Source organism: Hyperolius riggenbachi, chromosome 7 (assembly GCF_040937935.1).
Source record: "Hyperolius riggenbachi isolate aHypRig1 chromosome 7, aHypRig1.pri, whole genome shotgun sequence".
NCBI lineage: Eukaryota > Metazoa > Chordata > Amphibia > Anura > Hyperoliidae > Hyperolius > Hyperolius riggenbachi.
Window position 1 is genome coordinate 103,191,121 of NC_090652.1, and position 15,499 is coordinate 103,206,619.

The 15,499-nt window shown below is 47.5% G+C and overlaps 1 long non-coding RNA gene across 2 annotated transcripts in view; it reads left to right on the forward strand.

Moving 5' to 3' along the window:
• The window catches only part of LOC137525608 (uncharacterized), a 239,727-nt gene that overhangs the window by 53,521 nt on the left and 170,707 nt on the right, over positions 1 to 15,499 (forward strand). For both annotated transcript variants that reach the window (XR_011022953.1, XR_011022952.1), the window contains one exon: positions 3,426 to 3,571. This is a non-coding gene — a long non-coding RNA (uncharacterized lncRNA). The remainder of the gene's footprint in view (positions 1 to 3,425; positions 3,572 to 15,499) is intronic.

Genomic DNA, 15,499 nt, shown 5'->3' on the forward strand with positions numbered 1-15,499 from the left:
CAGCTAGGAGCAAGTTGACAAGCCAAGAGCCTGACTAATCTGTCCCTAGGAGAACAAGTCTGCAGCAGCTCGCCCTATTCTGACTAGCAGCAGGCACACGAGTGAGTGTAATGGCCGCCAGAGCCTGCCTTATATAAGGGGGGGCTCCAGGGCTGAGTGTACCCGGATTGGCTACAATGTGCTTGCTGACTGTGATGTAGAGGGTCAAAGTTGACCCTCATAGAGCATTATGGGGCGAATCGAACTTCTGGGAAAGTTTGCCTTCGCCGGCGAAGCGGACCACCCGAAGTTCGCCAGGAACCGTTCGCCGGCGAACCGTTCGGGACATCTCTACTCACAGATAGAGATGCCATGAACATAGAATTTTCTATTAGCGAACACATAGCTCCGCAAATGTTCGCGAACAGGCGAATCTGACAAACCACCATAGAGCAGGCGAATTTTAAAACCTACAAAGACTGTTTCTGGCCACACAAGTGATGAAAAAGTTGTTTTTCATCACTTGCAATGGTACTATCAGAATACAGTGAAATAATAATGCATTGGAGTGGTTCGATGCCTGCAACTTAATGAGGCAACAGCAGTAGTGTGCTGTGTGCACACAGCTCTGGGTGTCAGTGGGCTGTGGAGAGTCACACACAAAAAAACAAAGGAGACCAATGTGCTATTGAGGGCTGTTTGAAGTGCTTTCACAGCAAGTAAGGAACAAGAACACAGGCCTAGCTAATGCTTTCCCTACCTATCTGCAGCAAGTCTGTCTGTGCTCTCACTAACAGTCAGCTGAGAATGAATCCAATATGGCCACCACTACTGCATTTTGATAAGGGGGTGGGGGTCCAGGAAGGGGTGCTAGCTGATTGGCTGCCATGAGTCTGCTGACTGTGAGGTAAGGGGTCAAAGTTTATCTCAATGATAATGTATAGGGGGCGAATTAAACACTCCAAAATGTTTGCTGTTCGCTGTGAATGTGAACAGCTGATGTTTGCAGAATACTTCTCGCCAGTGAACTGTTCGGGACATCTCTACTCACAGAGAGGGCCGCTTTGCAGTGGCTCTCATCTGCAGCTCCCAACCTCCTCAGAGACAGAGCCGTTGCTGCTTTGCATCGTCTCTCTAATCTGCAGCTCCTATCCTCCCGACAAACAGAGCCACTGTTGTTCTGTAGCAACTCTCTAATCTGCAGCTCCCAGCCTCCTCACAGATAGAGCCGCTGCCGCTCTGCAGCCACTCTCTAATCTGCAGCTCTGAGTCTCCTCACAGACAGAGCCGCTGTTGCTCTGCAGCCACTCTCTAATCTGCAGCTCCCAGCCTCATCACAGACAGAGCCACTGTTGCTCTGTAGCCACTCTCTAATCTGCAGCTCTGAGCCTCCTCACAGATAGAGCTGCTGCCGCTCTGCAGCTACTCTCTAATCTGCAGCTCCCAGCCTCATCACAGACAGAGTCGCTGCCGCTCTGCTGCCACTCTCTAATCTGCAGCTCCCAGCCTCATCACAGACAGAGCCACTGTTGCTCTGTAGCCACTCTCTAATCTGCAGCTCTGAGCCTCCTCACAGATAGACCTGCTGCCGCTCTGCAGCTACTCTCTAATCTGCAGCTCCCAGCCTCATCACAGACAGAGCCACTGTTGCTCTGTAGCCACTCTCTAATCTGCAGCTCTGAGCCTCCTCACAGATAGAGCTGCTGCCGCTCTGCAGCTACTCTCTAATCTGCAGCTCCCAGCCTCATCACAGACAGAGTCGCTGCCGCTCTGCTGCCACTCTCTAATCTGCAGCTCCCAGCCTCATCACAGACAGAGCCACTGTTGCTCTGTAGCCACTCTCTAATCTGCAGCTCTGAGCCTCCTCACAGATAGAGCTGCTGCCGCTCTGCAGCTACTCTCTAATCTGCAGCTCCCAGCCTCATCACAGACAGAGCCACTGTTGCTCTGTAGCCACTCTCTAATCTGCAGCTCTGAGCCTCCTCACAGATAGCGCAGAAAAAGTGGGATCAGCGCATCACCAGGCCGCCTCTGAATGGCCTCAGCTCAGAGATGCGCTGAGCCCCCCCAGGAACTGCAAACGCACCTTGAACCCAAACAGAGGCTCTGCATATACACCAAAGAAAAACTAACAAGTGGGAGCAGCTGACCAGAATTAAATCAAACATAGCAAAGAAATGAACAGCGCTACTTAAAAACAGATGAATGCTTACCTGCAAAAAAGTGCAGACCCCACTCATGGGATACAAATACACAATGAGCACACATACAACCTGTCTACCACTTGGAGCCACTGTTGCTCTGTAGCCACTCTCTAATCTGCAGCTCTGAGCCTCCTCACAGATAGAGCTGCTGCCGCTCTGCAGCTACTCTCTAATCTGCAGCTCCCAGCCTCATCACAGACAGAGCCACTGTTGCTCTGTAGCCACTCTCTAATCTGCAGCTCTGAGCCTCCTCACAGATAGAGCTGCTGCCGCTCTGCAGCCACTCTCTAATCTGCAGCTCTGAGCCTCCTCACAGATAGAGCTGCTGCCGCTCTGCAGCTACTCTCTAATCTGCAGCTCCCAGCCTCATCACAGACAGAGCCACTGTTGCTCTGTAGCCACTCTCTAATCTGCAGCTCTGAGCCTCCTCACAGATAGAGCTGCTGCCGCTCTGCAGCTACTCTCTAATCTGCAGCTCCCAGCCTCCTCACAGACAGAGTCGCTGCCGCTCTGCAGCCACTCTCTAATTTGCAGCTCCCAGTCCCCTCACAAACTCCCATAATAATAATATATTAATATTTTGAGTTTATCTAGTGCTCACATCTCTCACAGCCTTGGAGGCCTATAGAGTTACTGATACACCTCTGGCTGGCTCCCCTTAATTGTTGTTCTGACACTTATATGATTGACACGTCTGTTATTTAGACTTCTTTGCCTTAACCGCCTGCTCTATAACTATACATCCTCCCAGGAGACAATGCATGTTCTACAGAAGCTCTGCTGCAAAGGTGTCAGGTCACGCTTTTCCATTGCCTCTGTTTAACCCTGGCCTTGCAGAGATGTAGCCATTCAGACCTTTATGTGGAAGAACAAATAATTACACCACAATACCTGAGTGAAAATACTTACAGAGGAATGTGTCACAGAAGGGGGAAGAAAAGAGAATTCTCTCCTCGCTTGTTCATAACACCCATACAGGTCATGGTGAATGCAGTTCTTTGTCAACAGTGAATTATTTTGCAGCTTCCAGAGTTAACCGTTGGACTAAAATACAGTGAATAATGAAGGAAAGGAAAAAAAATGGATTGCACTTTAGTATTTCCTGTACAAAGCATTGTTAATACCTCCAGACAGCACAGTGTGTCACTGTGTCCTATTCACAAGAAGCTCAAAAGCTGCTTCAAGCTTTGACATTTTCACAATGCAGCTTCAACACATGCATATTCCTTTATTTGTTGGCAGGGGAGAAAGGAAAAAATGCCGCAAGATGAAAACACCACCTCATCAATGAGAATTTTACAGGAGGTTTGGTCCTGGTCAATGATGCCTTGTGATGCACAGAAGGAGGGGGAAGAAAGACACTGTTTAAATAATGGAGAGTGTCAGAGGTAAAGCTAAAGCCACATGCAGATGTTATTTGTTATTCTTATTCATTGTTAAAAAGAAACTGAAGTGAAAATAATGTAATTAATAAAATGGCTTACCTGTATATACTCAAATGTAAGTTGACCTCGTGTATAAGTCGACCCCAAAATTTGACCCTCTTAAAGGATACCCGAAGTGACATGTGACATGATGAGATAGACATGTGTATGTACAGTGCCAAGCCCACAAATAACAATGCTGTTGCTGTGTTCCTTTTTTATTTCTCTGCCTGAAAGAGTTAAATATCAGGTATGTGTGAGGAAACGCGGAAAAGCCGTCGTCTCTCAAAGTGAGGCGGCTGTTTCCGCATCCAGCAGGGCGTCACAACGCGGAAAAACCGCCGCATGCCGCTCAGGCAGAGCGGCGGAATCCGCATTGGGTACGGCGGAATTCGCATTGAGAACGGCGGAATCCGCATTGGAGGCGGCCCCCGCAAGCGGTTCACAAAATACATTGTTAGACAGTACTGGTGTGGCTGGGACTGATAGTCCACCAAGATTCAGGCTTACACGCGCGTGAGCACAGAGGCAGAGTTTAAATAACAGTTAGAAGGGAGTCAGCTGACCAGCTGGGTCAGCTAACAATTTCCACTGCTCTCATTGGACCAGCAATTAGGGAGGTCCTGGAAAGGTCCTAGAGTATATATACTGCTGGTTATTCACTTGCTCTTTGTCTGGCGTGCGATCACATATGTGGGAGCACCCAGATCCGTAGTCAGATCCGCAAGTGTGACGGGACCAGCTGGAGCTGTAATCCTACACTTAGCTAGATTCTTTTGATAGCTAAAGTACTAGTTTGATTGTGATTATCTGTTATGACTTTTGCCTGCCTTGACTACCCTTCTGAACTCTGATCCTGTACCTCGATATTTCTGATACTCTGTTGCCGAACCCCGGCTTGTTCCTTGACTCTGCTTCTGCCTCCTGATTTTGTACCCCGATATATCTGATACCCCGTTGCTGAACCCTGCCTGTACTTTGACTCCGCCTTTGCCTCCTGATCTTGTACTTTATCTGTCCGTGTGTGTACGACTTGGCTTGTCCGACCTCCAGAACCGACCTTACTGTTAGAGGCGGTTCCTCACTCTGTTAGTAATCCTTCCTCCTGAAGGTTACTTCCAGTCTGTCCTTCCTACTGTCAGTCTGACTCCTCCCGTCTTGGAGAGCTCAGATCTGCGGAAGGAATCTGTGCAGTACTCCTTGCTGCACTGAGGCGTAGTCCTCTAAGTGTTACTGTTACACCCAACACTACACTCTACTCAGGTGAACAGAGGTTAGCTAGTATATCGGATTATCAGTGATACTGCAGATCACGTATAATCTGGTATACATCTGTATTCCCAGTGATTCTGCAGATCACTGGTAATCAGATCCTCTCTGTGCTTCACCGATCGTTACAGAACGCCAGACCACAATACTGATGGACGCACGCGCTGACCCTCTGACTGTGCTTGCCACTTCGGTGGATACCATCCATCAAGCACTGGGCCAGCACAAAGCCTTAATTGATGCACTAAAAGGCTCTGTGCAAACTCTTCAGACGTCAGTTGATTCAGTGCGATCCTCTCCTAGTGATGACATACGTATGCCTGTACCTGATAAATTTTCCGGCCACAAGTCTGACTTCCGGAATTTTAGGAGTAGAGTGTTGTCATACTTCGAGCTGAGACCCCGATCCTCGGGGACTGAGACCCAACGGGTCATATTTATTAAAACATTGTTAACCGGTGACTCCCAGACCTGGGCATACAATCTGCCTCCCACTGATACTGCTCTAACTTCGGTAGAGGAATTTTTTAAGGCCATGGCCGTGATATACGACGACCCTGACCTTGCGGCTACCTCTGAGCGCAAGCTCAAACTTTTGCGGCAAGGCAGAGGCTCAGTCGAGGATTACGCGGCAGAATTCCGCAGATGGTCAGTCACTGCCAGATTTGATAATTTTGCCCTGATGGATTACTTCTTGTCTGGGTTGTCGGAGGAGGTCTCCGATTTAATGTTAACTTTGCCCGAACCCAGGACAGTCGATGAGGCCATCACATCGGCCATCCGAGTCGACCGTCGATTACGCCATCAGAGGCAAATTCGAGGCAGTCACCGTGTAAGGGCGGCATCCTATGCGGCACCCTCTGCTGCACCCTTAGTAACACCGTCTCCCTCTGTCTCATCCCCTCCGGCCTTGCCTCCACCTGAACCAATGCAGATTGGTCGATCGAAATTGACCCAGGTGGAGCGAAGGCGGAGGATGACGGAACAGCTGTGCTTGTATTGTGCAGAAGCAGGGCATAGGGTGCGAAACTGCCCGAACAAGTCGGGAAACGAGTTTGCCTAGGAGTAGTGGGGGGTGACACCCTAGGCACACCATTTTCACCCCTTCAAGAAAAGAAATTGCTTCTCCCCTGTACAATTACATGGGAGAAGAAATCTGTGGCCACTGAGGCTTTCATTGATTCGGGCTCAGCGGCCAATTTTATGAATTTTAAGTTTGCTCAGGAGTTGGGTATTCCTCTCACTCCTGTGACACCCCCCATTCAGGTCACGGCAGTAGACGATTCCCCTCTGCAACGGAATCGTGCTCTGTCACAGACCCCGGAGGTGAAGGTCACCATAGGGGTACTGCATGGGGAACAATTATCGTTTTTTTGTATTGCACATGTCTACCTCAACTATTATCCTAGGCATGCCGTGGTTGCAACTTCATTCACCTCAAATAGACTGGGCCACGGGTCAGTTAACCACTTGGTCACCTCGTTGTTTTCAGCAGTGTTTGGGGAAGTTGACCTTGGGGCAAACCAGAATTCAGGTGGAAGGGGTACCAGATCAGTACTCTGAATTTTCCGACGTGTTCTGTCCCAAGGCAGCTGATAAATTGCCCCCACATCGCCCTTTTGATTGTCCCATTGATCTCCGTTCAGGTTGTGTACCTCCCCGGGGTCATTTGTACAATCTATCAGGGCCCGAAAAATTGGCCATGCAGGAGTACATCCGTGAAAATTTGGCCAAGGGTTTCATTCGCCCGTCCCGGTCACCTGCTGGAGCAGGGTTCTTTTTTGTCAAAAAGAAAGACGGAGGCCTGCAACCCTGCATCGATTATCGCGGTCTCAACAAGATTACTGTAAAAAATCGCTATCCGTTGCCACTGATAGATGATTTGTTCACTCAGATTACTGACGCTAAAATCTTTTCTAAACTAGATTTGCGGGGCGCGTACAATCTGATACGTATAAGAAGGGGCGATGAGTGGAAAACGGCCTTTAATACACCAGACGGGCATTATGAGTACCTGGTGATGCCCTTCGGGCTATGTAATGCTCCGGCCGTTTTCCAGGAACTCATTAACGAGGTATTCCGGGAGGTGTTGGGGAAATTTGTTCTAGTTTATCTTGATGATATTCTTATCTTCTCCAACAACCTCGCTGAACATAGAAACCATGTGAGGTTTGTGTTGAATCAGTTAAGGCAGAACTCGTTATACGCAAAGCTTGAGAAGTGCATCTTTGAAGTAACATCTGTCGCTTTCTTGGGGTACATAATTTCCACCACGGGCCTATCTATGGATCCTGCCAAGGTCTCCGCTGTTCTGGAGTGGCCACAGCCGGTTGGGTTGAAATCCCTTCAGCGCTTTCTTGGCTTCGCCAACTACTATAGACGGTTTATAAAAGGGTACTCCACGGTCATTGCTCCCCTTACCTGTCTCACTAAGAAGGGGGCAGATACCACCCACTGGTCTCCTGAGGCTTTACAGGCTTTTGCCACCCTGAAGGGCCTATTCTGTTCAGCACCCATCCTCAGACATGTGGATGCCTCTTTCCCGTTCATTGTGGAGGTGGATGCCTCGGAGGTTGGGGTGGGGGCTGTGCTGTCTCAGCGGTCAGGCTTGCAGGGTAGAATGCACCCGTGTGCGTATTTCTCTTGCAGGTTCTCCCCTGCAGAGAGGAATTACGATATTGGCAACAGGGAGCTCTTGGCCATCAAATTGGCTTTCGAGGAATGACGACATTGGTTAGAGGGAGCTGAGCATACCATCACGGTTTACACTGATCACAAAAACCTAGAGTACATCGAGGGGGCTAAGAGGTTGAGCCCGCGCCAGGCTCGATGGTCGTTGTTCTTCTCCAGGTTTAGTTTCATTATTACGTACACCCCAGGGAGCAAGAATGTTAAGGCGGATGCTCTATCCAGATGTTTTGAGTCAGAGACAGCACAGCCCTCCGTTCCAGAGACCATTATTCCCCAGAGATTAATACTGGCAGCCACTGGAACTTGGGAGGATTGGAGGGAGACGTTGGCTCCCTTTCAGCAAGACATCCCGGAAGGGAAGCCCGCAGGGGTCCTGTTCGTTCCTCTGCCTTTTCGCCTTCAGGTTCTTGAGATGTTCCATGCGCATAAGAATGCAGGGCATCCTGGGGCATCCAGAACACAGGATCTGGTAGCCAGATGCGCCTGGTGGCCTTCCTTGGCAGCGGATTGCAAGGAATACGTGAAAGAGTGTTTGATATGTGCCAAGAGTAAACCCTCCCAGCTGGCACCTGTCAGTACTTTGCAGCCTTTGCCCACCCCGAATGAGCCGTGGACCCACCTGTCCATGGATTTTGTGGGCGAGCTTCCCAGGTCTGAAGGTATGGCGGTCATTTGGGTGATAGTTGACCGCTTTAGTAAGATGGCCCACTTTGTGCGTTTGAAAGGACTCCCCTCGGCTCAGGAATTGGCCGAGTTGTTTATCACTCATGTCTTCCGTTTACACGGCATTCCCGAAGACATAGTCTCAGACAAGGGAGTCCAATTTGTCTCACGATTCTGGAAAGCTTTTTGCCACCTCATGGGCATAAAGCTGTCTTTTTCATCTGGCTATCGACACCCACAGACCAACGGCCAGACTGAGAGAATAAATCAGTCTTTAGAGCAATTTTTAAGGTGTTATGTGGCAGAGGCGCAGGACGATTGGGTCAGATTCCTGCCCTTCGCAGAATTTGCCCAGAATAATTTAAAAAACTCGTCCTCCGGATTCTCTCCTTTTCAGGTGGTGACGGGGAGATCACCCAAATTTTCCCCATTACCTATAGCCTCCACTCCATTCCCAGCCCTGGAGGCCTGGCAAAGGTCATTGAAGGACCTTTGGGGGATGGTTAGAAGTAACCTGGAGAAGGCCTTTTTGAGTCAGAAGGGTCAAGCTGACAAGAGACGGTCGCTGGAGTGGAAGTTCCGACCAGGAGACTTGGTCTGGGTGTCCACACGTCACTTGACCCTAAGACAGCCTTCGATTAAGCTTGGTCCCAGGTTTGTGGGTCCATTCCCGGTTGTCAAGAAAGTCAATGATGTTACTTACACCGTTGATCTTCCCTCTGGCATGCGGGGGGTGAGGTCCTTCCACGTGTCCCTTCTTAAGCCAGCAGTCCAGGTGGGTCCCACTCCTCCTCCTCCTGTCTTGGTAGATGCCCAACCCGAATATGAGGTGGAGAAGATTCTAGATTCACGCTCTGTACAAAACTCGGTACAATACCTCGTACACTGGAAAGGGTACGGCATTGAGGAGAGGCAATGGGTACCGGGGACACGCATGCATGCAGACGAATTAAGAAGGGAATTTCATGCCTTACATGCCGAGAAACCTGGTGGGAGTTGGCCGGAGTCCACTCCTCGGGGGGGGAGGGGTACTGTGAGGAAACGCAGAAAAGCCGTCGTCTCTCAAAGTGAGGCGGCTGTTTCCACGTCCAGCAGGGCGTCACAACGTGGAAAAACCGCCGCATGCCGCTTAGGCAGAGCGGCGGAATCCGCATTGGGTACGGCGGAATCCGCATTGAGAACGGCGGAATCCGCATTGGAGGCGGCCCCCGCAAGCGGTTCACAAAATACATTGTTAGACAGTACTGGTGTGGCTGGGACTGATTCAGACTTACACGCGCGCGAGCACAGAGGCAGAGTTTAAATAACAGTTAGAAGGGAGTCAGCTGACCAGCTGGGTCAGCTGACAATTTCCACTGCTCTCATTGGACCAGCAATTAGGGAGGTCCTGGAAAGGTCCTAGAGTATATATACTGCTGGTTGTTCACTTGCTCTTTGTCTGGCGTGCGATCACATACGTGGAAGCACCCAGATCCGTAGTCAGATCCGCAAGTGTGCCGGGACCAGCTGGAGCTGTAATCCTACACTTAGCTAGATTCTTTTGATAGCTAAAGTACTAGTTTGATTGTGATTATCTGTTATGACTTTTGCCTGCCTTGACTACCCTTCTGAACTCTGATCCTGTACCTCGATATTTCTGATACTCTGTTGCCGAACCCCGGCTCGTTCCTTGACTCTGCTTCTGCCTCCTGATTTTGTACCCCAATATATCTGATACCCCGTTGCTGAACCCTGCCTGTACTTTGACTCCGCCTTTGCCTCCTGATCTTGTACTTTATCTGTCCGTGTGTGTACGACTTGGCTTGTCCGACCTCCAGAACCGACCTTACTGTTAGAGGCGGTTCCTCACTCTGTTAGTAATCCTTCCTCCTGAAGGTTACTTCCAGTCTGTCCTTCCTACTGTCAGTCTGACTCCTCCCGTCTTGGAGAGCTCAGGTCTGCGGAAGGAATCTGTGCAGTACTCCTTGCTGCACTGAGGCCTAGTCCTCTAAGTGTTACTGTTACACCCAACACTACACTCTACTCAGGTGAACAGAGGTTAGCTAGTATATCGGATTATCAGTGATACTGCAGATCACGTATAATCTGGTATACATCTGTATTCCCAGTGATTCTGCAGATCACTGGTAATCAGATCCTCTCTGTGCTTCACCGATCGTTACAGTATGTAAGTGGCTGATTCAGTCCTGACTCAGACAGGAAGTGACTACAGTGTGACCCTCACTGATAAAAAATTCCAACTATAAAACACAGAAATGGCTTCTGAGAGCAAGAAAGAGATAAAATGGGGATTTTGTTATCAGTGAGGGTCACACTGTAGTCACTTCCTGTCTGGACTGAGGCTGCCATTTACATACCTGATATTTAACTATTTCAGTCAGAGAAAGAAAAAAAAGGAATACAGCATAGTTATTTGTGTGCTTGGCACTGTACATACATACACATGCCCATCATGTCACATGTCACTTCAGGTATTCTTTAAGCTGGAATTTTTTAATGACTCAAGTATAAGTCTACCCAGAAAAGTTATTGACTGCACTTGGGGGGCCAGGAGGGGTTAATGACTGCACTGCATAAAGCAATGCAGCCATTAACCCCTCCTGTCCTTTAAAGAGGCACTTAAGCCAAATTATTTTTTCAAAATAGATGTAATTCATAATAGTGGAGGCTGATATGAGACTTATCGCTGTGTCTGTTCTCTTATCAAGTCCTCCGTTTGCCAGAAATTCCCCCTGTCAGCTCTCCCTGTCGGTGATTGGCGGTGAATGACCCAGGATTGTAGTCAGGGCAATCCTTCCTCCAACACTGGGTCCTAATGCCGCTGGCTACACTACATTTACTGAGCCGTGCCTTGCTCTGAGAACTTGGCAACATGCGCATGCTTGCCCGCAAATGGTGCGCACGGTGCGGTCTACATTGTGCACAGTATATATATATATATATATATATATATATATATATATATATATATATACTAGCTGATGGACCAGCGTTGCTTGGGTATGTATTTGGCTGGTGTTGGCTCCGCACACTTTTTCTAACCCTAACACACAATTACTCAATTGCTCGATGACCTAGGTAGTGAGCTTTGTGGTCTTTGGCATCAATAAAATGCCTTGAAATTAGAGTTGAGCTGAAATTTTCGTAATTTCGCATTACTATAATTACGCATGCGAAATTTGCGATTACGATGCGAAATTAGCGTAGCGAAATTGCCATTAAAATCGTAATTGAAAATACCGTAAGCGTAATTTTCAACGCGAAATTTCGCGTTTCGTTCATGCCGTAATTTCGCATTAAACGCTACCGTAATTTCGCGTTAACCGTAACGCTCCGTATAATATAAAAAAACCGCCGACTTTAAGGGTTAATAGCAAAGCCCCCTTAAATGCTAAGAGCCTCAAATTTGGAGAATATATTAAGGAGATCAGGAGGAATAAGAGGAAAATTTTTTTTTTCAAAAAGACCTTATAGTTTTTGAGAAAATCGATGTTAAAGTTTCAAAGGAAAAATGTAAACATTTAAAAACCCGCCGACTTTAACGGTTAATAGCAAAGCCTGCTTAAAGTTTAGGAACACCAAATTCCCAGGGTATATTAAGGGGATCAGTGGGAATAAGAGGAAAAATTTTTTTTTCAAAAAGACCTTATAGTTTTTGAGAAAATCGATTTTTAAGTTTCAAGGGCGAAAATGTCTTTTAAATGCGGAAAATGTCAGTTTTTTTTGCACAGGTAACAATAGTGTATTATTTTCATAGATTCCCCCAAGTGGGAAGAGTTTTACTTACTTCGTTCTGAGTGTGGGAAATATAAAAAAAAAACGACGTGGGGTCCCCCCTCCCAGACCTCTTTAACCCCTTGTCCCCCATGCAGGCTGGGAGAGCCAGAATGCGGAGCACCGGCCGCGTGGGGCTCCGCACCCTGACTATACCAGCCCGCATGGTCCATGGATTGGGGGGTCTCGGAAGGGGAGGGGCAGCCAAGCTTTCCCCTCCCCCTCCGAGCCCTTGTCCAATCCAAGGACAAGGGGCTCTTCTCCACCTCCGATGGGCGGTGGAGGTGGAGGCCGCGATTTCCTGGGGGGGAGGTTCATGGTGGAATCTGGGAGTCCCCTTTAAAAAGGGGTCCCCCAGATGCCCACCCCCCCTCCCAGGAGAAATGAGTATAGAGGTACTTGTACCCCATACCCATTTCCTTTAAGAGTTAAAGTAAATAAACACACAGACACTTAGAAAAAGTATTTTAATTGAACAAAAAACATAACCACGAAAAAAGTCCTTTAATATTCTTAATTAACCATTAATACTTACCTGTCCCTTTAAATAAATGATCCCTCGCAATATCCTCGGAAATGTTCTATCAGTTACAATGTAACAAAGTTATTACAATGTAACAACTTTGTTACATTGTAACTACGCCGCACCCGATGCCACTCGCCGCTCTGCCGCCGCATACGCGTCCGTGCAGGACGCTAAGTCCCCGCAGCTCCTGCTGTCCACCCCGCCCACATCTGTCACCCACATGTCACCCACATGTGGGTGACATGTGGGTGACATGTGGGAGAGGCGGGGAGGGCAGCGGAGCCGGCGGGGACTTAGCGTCCTGCACGGACCCGACAGAGCTCTGAGCTATATAGCTCAGAGCTCTCTAAAGCATCTTTGTATTTGGGCTCCAAGGAGCCCCATTGGTCCTTAGCAGACCAATGGGGTTCCTTCAAATCAGAAGGAACCCCATTGGTCTGCTAAGGACCAATGGGGCTCCTTGGAGCCCAAATACAAAGATGCTTTCGAGAGCTCTGAGCTATAGCTCAGAGCTCTGTCGGGTCCTGCAGCGCAGACGCGGCGGCGGCGGCGGCGGTGAGTGACGTCGGGTGCAGCGTAGTTACAATGTAACAAAGTTGTTACATTGTAATAACTTTGTTACATTGTAACTGATAGAACATTTCCGAGGATATTGAGTGGGAACTGGCTTTTAAAGGGACAGGTAAGTATTAATGGTTAATTAAGAATATTAAAGGACTTTTTTCGTGGTTATGTTTTTTGTTCAATTAAAATACTTTTTCTATGTGTTTGTGTGTTTATTTACTTTTAACTCTTAAAGGAAATGGGTATGGGGTACAAGTACCTCTATACTCATTTCTCCTGGGAGGGGGGGTGGGCATCTGGGGGACCCCTTTTTAAAGGGGACTCCCAGATTCCACCATGAACCTCCCCCCCAGGAAATCGCGGCCTCCACCTCCACCGCCCATCGGAGGTGGAGAAGAGCCCCTTGTCCTTGGATTGGACAAGGGCTCGGAGGGGGAGGGGAAAGCTTGGCTGCCCCTCCCCTTCCGAGACCCCCCAATCCATGGACCATGCGGGCTGGTATAGTCAGGGTGCGGAGCCCCACGCGGCCGGTGCTCCGCATTCTGGCTATCCCAGCCTGCATGGGGGACAAGGGGTTAAAGAGGTCTGGGAGGGGGGACCCCACGTCGTTTTTTTTTTATATTTCCCACACTCAGAACGAAGTAAGTAAAACTCTTCCCACTTGGGGGAATCTATGAAAATAATACACTATTGTTACCTGTGCAAAAAAAACTGACATTTTCCGCATTTAAAAGACATTTTCGCCCTTGAAACTTAAAAATCGTATTTCTCAAAAACTATAAGGTCTTTTTGAAAAAAAAATTTTTCCTCTTATTCCCACTGATCCCCTTAATATACCCTGGGAATTTGGTGTTCCTAAACTTTAAGCAGGCTTTGCTATTAACCGTTAAAGTCGGCGGGTTTTTAAATGTTTACATTTTTCCTTTGAAACTTTAACATCGATTTTCTCAAAAACTATAAGGTCTTTTTGAAAAAAAAAATTTTCCTCTTATTCCTCCTGATCTCCTTAATATATTCTCCAAATTTGAGGCTCTTAGCATTTAAGGGGGCTTTGCTATTAACCCTTAAAGTCGGCGGCTTTTTTATATTATACGGAGCGTTACGGTTTAACGCGAAATTACGGTAGCGTTTAATGCAAAATTACGGCATGATACGACTGTAATGCGAAAATTACGCAAAAATTACGCTTACGCGAAATTTCGCGAAATCCTTCTTCATTACGATTATGTACTTACGGCCATAATCGTAATTACACTAATTACGCGAAATTTCGCAAAATCGTAATTAGGTCATTACGCTCATCTCTACTTGAAATAAAACAAATCTGATTGGCATTGGCTCCACTCCCTATTTCTGAATTTGAACCACAGTCACCCAATGACCAACTGTACCAGGTTTGAGGCTTGTGCCATTAACAGTGCAAGAATGGAAGCAATTAAGTATTCCCTTTAGAAATCAAGAGGTGAACTTTGATTGGCTTTTGTAGGCTCCACTCACTTTTCTGAATATTAATCCCAGTCACTCAGTGACCAACCGTGCAAAGTTTGAGAACACTGCTATTGACAGTGTAAGAATGGCTGCAGTTTACATTTTCCCAGTAAAATTTGTATTTGTTACTGCCCACTGATGACCCGGCGTTGCCTGGGTAAGTAATTAGCTGGTGTTGGCTGCGCCCACTTTTTCTAACCCTAACACACAATTACTCAATTACTCAATGACCAAGTTTCTGAGCTTTGCGGTCTTTGGCATCAATAATTTGCATTGAAATGAAACAAATCTGATTGGCTGTGTGTGGCTCCACCCCTTTTTCTGAATTTGAACCCCATTAACCCAATGACTAACTGTACCAGGTTTGAGGCTTGTGCCATTAACAATGCAAGAATGACAGCAACTAAATATTCCCCTTGAAAATAAATAGGTGAATTTTGATTGGCTTTTGTAGGCTCCACCTACTTTTTTGAATTTTAATCCCAGTCACCCAGTGACCAACTGTGCAAAGTTTGAGAACCCAACCATTAACAGTGTAAAAATGTCCGCTGTTTACATTTTCCCAGTGAGATTTGTATTTGTCTCTGCCCACTACTTTGATTATGGGAATAAAAAGTATCCTATATGTTATTCCATGTAATGCACTATATGTGTGCCAAATTTCATTCAAATCCGATCAGCCATTTTTGCATGATCGGATCGAGTAACAAACATCAAAACATCCGAACGTTCCCACTTATAATATTAGTAGGAGATATATATATATTTGGCAACAGCTCATTCTGTACGGTCGGCCACAGAATGGAAGCGTCTGTGCATGCTCCTAAAACTGCCTCGTGAACAGCGTTTTGCGGACAGTATGCTCGAAATGATGGCAACAAGCGCTGGTTGACCCAGAAGTAGTTCCGGAAAGCCGT